This window comes from Artibeus jamaicensis, unplaced genomic scaffold (assembly GCF_021234435.1).
Source record: "Artibeus jamaicensis isolate MK-2021 breed Jamaican fruit bat unplaced genomic scaffold, CSHL_Jam_final scaffold_1964, whole genome shotgun sequence".
NCBI classification, from domain to species: Eukaryota; Metazoa; Chordata; class Mammalia; order Chiroptera; family Phyllostomidae; genus Artibeus; species Artibeus jamaicensis.
The window spans coordinates 37,235,240-37,242,171 of NW_026522030.1; positions in this window are offsets into that span (position 1 = coordinate 37,235,240).

Sequence of the window (6,932 nt, forward strand, 5' to 3'; positions counted from 1 at the left end):
TGCCAACACAGCTGGCAGGCAAGCACCATATCTGAGTCTCCATCAACCTAGCCATCACTATTCCACCTGCCCTGGTGATTCCCTGAGACCCCTCCACAACTTGTGGGTTCATCCAAGCTCTTTCCAGTGGCTTTTCCATCTTAATGGCCTGTCTTGGCTCATGTTTTAGACTTTCCTGAAATCCCTAAAAGAGAAGCATATGGTATCAGCATGCCCCATTGCCTCTCGCTAACTGGCCCCAGGCCTAACACAAGTAGCAGCCATCTGCAGGTTACTCTATAGGTCATGCTGGGTGGCCCTGGGCAAAACAAAGGTGATGACTGACCTTGGTCGGCATCATCTGGGAGGCCCCAGAGCTAGCACACCCAGTGGATGGCTTCAGCCCATGTGGAATCACCACCCAATTACCTCCACAAGTTATACCCTCAAGGGGTGGACTCATTGGGCACCAGACCCCCAGTGAAGTAAATCCTGATTCATGTAGTGGGCCCTTGCATAGTTGATCCTCTGTGGTGATCCTCTTGCCATTACTGGCCTAGGGGTAATTTCCTCCCACTGATTGCCAATACTAATCAAGCCTCAACTACAACAGGAAGGTGTACACAGCCTACATGGGGTGGGGGGCACACCTGGAGTGTCCAGCTCTGGTGAAAGAGGAGGCTGTGCCACTAGACCCTACAGGACACCTGCTATAGTAGGCTACTCTATCAAGCATAGAAGATGTAGAATCTCTACCTAATGCATAGAACCAAACACAGGGAGACTGCCAAAATGAAGAGACAAAGGAACATGAAAGAACAGAATGAAACTCCAGAAAAAGAACTAAACAAAATGGAGACAAGCAACCTACTAGGTGTGGAGTTCAAAACATTAGTTATAGGGATGCTCAATGAACTTAGGTGAAGAATAGATGAATTTAGACAGAACTTCACCAGCAAAGAAGAGGACATGGAAATCATAAAAAAGAACCAGTCAGAAATGGAAAATACTCTAACTGAAATGAATAATTTACAGGGAATCAACAAAAGAGTGGATGAAGCTGAGAATCAAAGCAGTGATTTGGAGTATAAGGAAGCAAAAGTGCCCAATCAGAACAGTAAAAAAAAAAAAAAAATGAAGATAGTGTAAGGAGCCTTTGGGACAATTTCAAGCCTGCAAGGATTTACATCATGGGGGTGCTAGAAGGAGAAGAGAGAAAAAAAAAGGAATTGGAAACCTCTTTGTAAATATAATGACAGAGAACATTACTAAGCTGGTGAAGGAAGTAGGCATACAAGTTCAGGAAATGCAGAGTCCCAAACAAGTTGAAAATAAGAGGCCTACACCAACATACATAATAATTAAAATGCAAAGTTTAAAGACAAAGAGAGAATATTAAAAGCAGCAAAAGAAAAGCAGTAGTTACCTACAAGGGTGTGGGAGCGACTTCTTTGCAAGTTTCCCCGGTGCCACAGACACGAGTGAATGAATAATGACCGAGATGCTGGATCTCTTTGGGGAGGAGGAGTGGGCTGTGGCCAGTTTCTCAGGGGAGACAAAGGCCCCGAGCACCCTCTTCCATAGCCTTTTAATGGGTTGTAATACACAGGAATGCAGGGCGGCAAGGATCAAACAGTAGATAACAGTTCAAAGAAATCTGAGGGCTTCAAAGTCTGAGTCGGTGTCTGTCAGGAAGAGAGTTGCAGAAACTTTGGGAGATATACTCATTTCCTCTCGGACTCTTATCATATGAATGAAAGCACTCTTAGCAGAGCAGATTTCATAGGTTTATCAGGAAGTCTTTGTGATGCTAGATTTTTCCCCAGGATATGCTCTAGCAAGGCAAGGAGCTGCACCTCCCCCCAACAGGTATTCAGGCTTAAGGGGATTAGAGCCAGGAAGCACTTCTCCCAGAGAACATGGGGGCTCGGGCTATGTCAAAGCGGGGGGGGGGGGTGAGAGTCCATTGCTCTTTGTTGCAGCCCCTCGAGTCCTTCTATGAAGGCCTCCCAAGTGATTGAGTCTGGCTTAGGTTGTCCCCCCACTTTGAGGAGTCTTACCCGTATTGACTTCCGACCAAGCTTTGGCGTCAGGGAGAGGAACTGAGGCAGCGTTTGCTACCAGAGACAGGCTTTGTCTTCCGTGGCTGGCATTCTAATGGTCGTCTCTCACCCTTAGCCACAAGGGGTAGAGATACAATTCCTAAAATCAGGCAGAGCGGTCTACAACACAAGGGAGCTCCCGAAATACTGTCAGCTGATTTCTCAACAGAAACTTTGCAGGCCAGAAGGGATTGGCAAGAAATATTCAAAGTTATGAACAGCAGCAACCTACAACCAAGATTACCCAGCAAAGCTATCATTTAGGATCAAAGGACAAATAAAGAACTTTACAGACAAGAAAAAGCTAAAGGAGTTCATCATCACTAAACCAGTATTACATGAAATGCTAAAGGATCTTCTTTAAGAAGAGAAGATAAAAAATATGAACAATAAAAATGGCAATAAAAACATATCTATCAACAATTGAATCTGAAAAACAAACTAAATAAATGCAGAACAGAAACAGACTGAGAGATACAGAGGACATTCTGAGGGTTACCAGATGGGAGGGGGTTTGAGAGGTTGGGTAAAAAAAAACAAAGGGCTTAATAAGTACAAATTGGTAGTAGAATAGTCATGGGGGTATAAGGTACAGCATAGGGATTATAGTCAATCATATTCTAAAAGCTGTGTAAGGTGTCAGAGGAATATGAGATTTATCAGGATGATCTCTTAGAAAGTTATATAATATCTAAAATTGGGGCATACACCTAAAATTAATATAACATGGTATATACCTAAAACTAATATAATATGGGGTGTATATTAAAATTAATATAATATGGTATGTCAGCTATAATTGAAAAAAATAAATAAGAAGGAATAATAAGACAAACAAAAAGCTGTAGAAAATTTTAGTGTCATAGAGTAAGGGGCTGTGGGGAAGGCAGAGTAGTCGATTGTTTTGAATGGCTGAGGGGTGAGAGAACACGAGTGCTGAACAGTGTCCACTGTATTTAGAAACCTGAGGTCATTTCATCATTACATTAAGAAGAGGGGGAAAAGGGTGGTGGAAAAATGGGAGACATCTGTAGCAGTGTCAACCATTAAATTTTTTTTTTAAGGTGGATATAACCATCTGTTTGAGTAGGGGGAGGAGTAACAAGGCAGTGAAGAAACATAAAAAGGAAGTATAGTCAATTCTTGCATTCTTGCATAGTTTGTAGAAAAAAATAATAGCCTTGATCAATATACAGACTTGAAAGACAGGAAGAAAAAAAAAGAGACACAAGAAAAATAGACAAATAGAAGGAAAATAGAATCCACATGTCACCTAAACCTTTTTATTTAAAGTTAGATTTTCAATTTGGATCAAAAAATAAATCGAGAGGGTATACATGTGTGTTTGTGCATACAGTTCTCTAGGGGTTCACCTAAAACGAAATGGCAAAGGTTAGCACTGACTGGTGTGGCTCAGTGGATTGTCTCCCTCACAAAACTGAAGGTCGCTGTTTAGAGTCCCAGGTGAGGCAGATGTCTGGGTTGTGGGCCAGGTCCCCAGCTGGAGGCATACAAGAGGCAACAGATAGATGTTTCTCTCACACGTGAATGTTTCTCTTCCTTTCTTTCTCCCTCCCTTCCACGCTCTCAAAAATATAAATAAATAAGTAATTTTTTTTTTAAAGAAATGACAAAGGTTAAGTAAAGTGACTGGTAAAAATGAACAAGGCAGAGGCCAACAAAAATATCAGGAGTAGTCATATTGATATCAGAAAAGAATAGAATTTAAGGGGGAAAAAAGTGGGTAAAACAGGTGGTTACCTTGAATGGGCACATTCATAATGTAGATATAACAGTGCCTACATTCCATCAAAATATATAAAGCAAAAATTAATAAAACAGCAACAGCAGGAGAATTTCATGAAAATCACAGCCTTACTCAAAAAAGATACTGAATTTTAATAATACCCATATTCTTTTTAAATATTCATGAAGCCTATACAAAAATATAGGATCTAATAAGACTATAAGTAACACATTTTAGACTACATTTTCTGACCACCAGGCAATAAAGTGAGCAATTGATAACAAAAGGATAATTTTTAAAATAGTAAAAATATCAGAACTTAAAATACTCTCTTTATTAGACCAAAGAGAAAACACAAATTATAATCAGAGTTTAAGAAAATAAAAAATTAGAGAACCCTACATATTCAAAATATACCCAAAAGCTGTATGTAGAGAAAAATTCAGGACTTTATATGATTTCATTATTATCCATGAACAAATAAAACTATAAAAGAAGTTGAAAATGTCTTAGAACTTCAGTACCCCAATCATTTTAAAGGCAAAATCTTTCAAACCACTAAGGAACTACTATCTCCTTTAGAATTTAAGCTGTTAGAAGATAAAACATACAAAATGATAGGACAGAACTCAGTTCACTTTTGGAAGTAGTTTTACCCTGGCTTACCAGAATAGTCAAGCGTATTTTATTTAAAAAAAAAAAGCAGTGTAGAGGAATTTGCCCTACCAGGAATTATAGCCTATTTGGAAGACATGAGAATTTATAAAAATTTAATATATTTTATGAGTGGCATTCCAAATCAATGAAGAGAGTGTAAATTATCCATTGTGTTTAGCCAACTGATTATACAAAAAAAAATTAAGGTACATCATACTATATACCAAAATAAATCCTACATTTATTAAAGATTCAAAATGATTAAAGCACTTAAAATACAGAAATTTATCAATCACAACTTGCTGAAAAACTTAAATGCACAAATCTAAAAGGTAGAAACTAATAACACAAAAATTAATAGATTTAACTATTTAATAATGTGAAAGTATTATAAATAAAAAATTAGCCTAAACAAATTAAATGTACAGATCTGAAAAAATGTACTTTGAAAAAGTATTTTTACTAAAAAAATTATTATTTACTTTTAGAGAGAGAGAAAGGGAGGAAGAAAGAGAGGGACAGAAACATTGATGTGCGATAGATACATCAATCAGTTGCCTCTTGCACTCCCCCTACTGGGGACCTGGCCTGCAACCCAGGCATGTGCCCTGACTGAGAATTGAACCTGTGACCTTTCAGTTTGCAGGCCAGCACTCAACCCACTGAGCCATACCAACCAGGGCAAGGGGGTATCGTTAATGAATTGCTTATTACAACTTAAAAATGTGCACATGTTTAGAAAAATCTGGGAGATGATATGTATTGGTATTTGACAAAATAACAAAAGTAGTCAATAAACCCTTCGAAATAGACTTCTGGCCAAGATGGAGGTGTAGATGGAACTACTGTGCCTCCTCATACAACCAAAATTAAGGACAACAAAGATTTAGAAACAGAAACACAACCGGGACAGAAAATTGAACTGTAGGGAAGTCCGACAACCATTCATCCAGACCTGTATAAGAGGGGTGGAGTTGGTGGCCAGTGGGGAGGGGTTGCAGCAGGAAAAGGCAGAGGCTGGCCGACCTGGGTGTGGGGAGGAAACAAGCAGATCCAAAGAGGTAAGCTAGGCAGTTGGCTGATGGCAGTCACACATGCATGCAGATAAACCAGGCAAAAGTGGGCAGCAAGACAGACCATGCAACCGAGCGCCCTAGCGCTGGAAAATAAAACCTAAAAGCACTGATTGAAAACACTTGTGGGGGTTCAGGCACTGGAAGAGACTCCCAGTCTCACAGGAGAGTTTGTTGGAGAGATCCACAGGGTCCTAGAATGTACACAAGCCCATGCACCTGGGAACCAACACCAGAAGGGCCCAATTTGCTTGTGGGAAGTGGGGGAAATAGACAGTGGGAGGACAAGACTAGTGTGGAAAATGTAGAAGCTAAAGAACTTATGACACATGGACATGAACTAAAGGGGGGGAATGGGAGTGGGAGGGGGTGTGCAGGGTGGAGAGGAAAGAAGGGGGAGAAATGGGACAGCTGTAATGGCATAATCAATAAAATATATTATAAAAAATAAACATTTAGAAAATGTTCACCATACTTTCAGTCAGAAACACAATATAAAATAATGAGGTACCGTTATTTGCCTATGGAATTGGTGAAGATTTTAAAAAATAAAACACCCACTTTGTCAAGAATTCGGAGAGATGGGCACATTATTAGTGGGATTTCAGATGGGCACATGTTTTCTAGGAGACAATTGGGGTATGAGGATTAAAAAAACAATTCAAATGTTCTGAGGACTTCAAGGAGAGACCTTTGGAAAGGAGGTGGTAACAAGGCGCCCACGTTTCTTCTATGGCCCCTCCTCCTCTTCGTTCCGGCTGACTCAGTCTCCTACCATCTCTCACCTGGGCTCCTCGAGCAGCACCTTAACTAGTTCACTCACTTTCCTTGTTTAATTTTGTCTCCACTTTGCACTGCCAGTGGTCTCAGAGATAAAATGTGCATATCCTTCATTTTGCAAGGACTTCCTGTGTTCCCGTCATCTACAGCTTTAGGGCCAATTGTAACACCGTGCGCGAGGTTCTCCACGTCTGCACCCCTGCAAATTCTGCAGGCATACTTCTACCCATCATTTGGCCATCTGTTCATAATACCCATCTGCTCACAATTGTGTCAGATATGTTACCTCTGCTCATGTTATTCCTTTCATTTAAAATTCAGTCCTGCTCTCCTCCTCCTCTCTTTATGCACCATTTCTTTAGAGTGAGAGCTCTGCCTTCCCAAGGAAGCTCTGTGGGACTCTCTGGGCTGGGGCAGGTAGCCCTCCTTTGACTTCCATAGAACCCTGTTATCTGCTTACACCACATTGTGTTGCGGGATTCATTCATGTCATCGTAAGTAGTTGCAGTTTGTTCATTCTCGTTTCTGTATTCAATTATAAGAATATACCACAACCGTTGTTGAATAATTTCTCCAGATTTTGAGTAGTGTTTC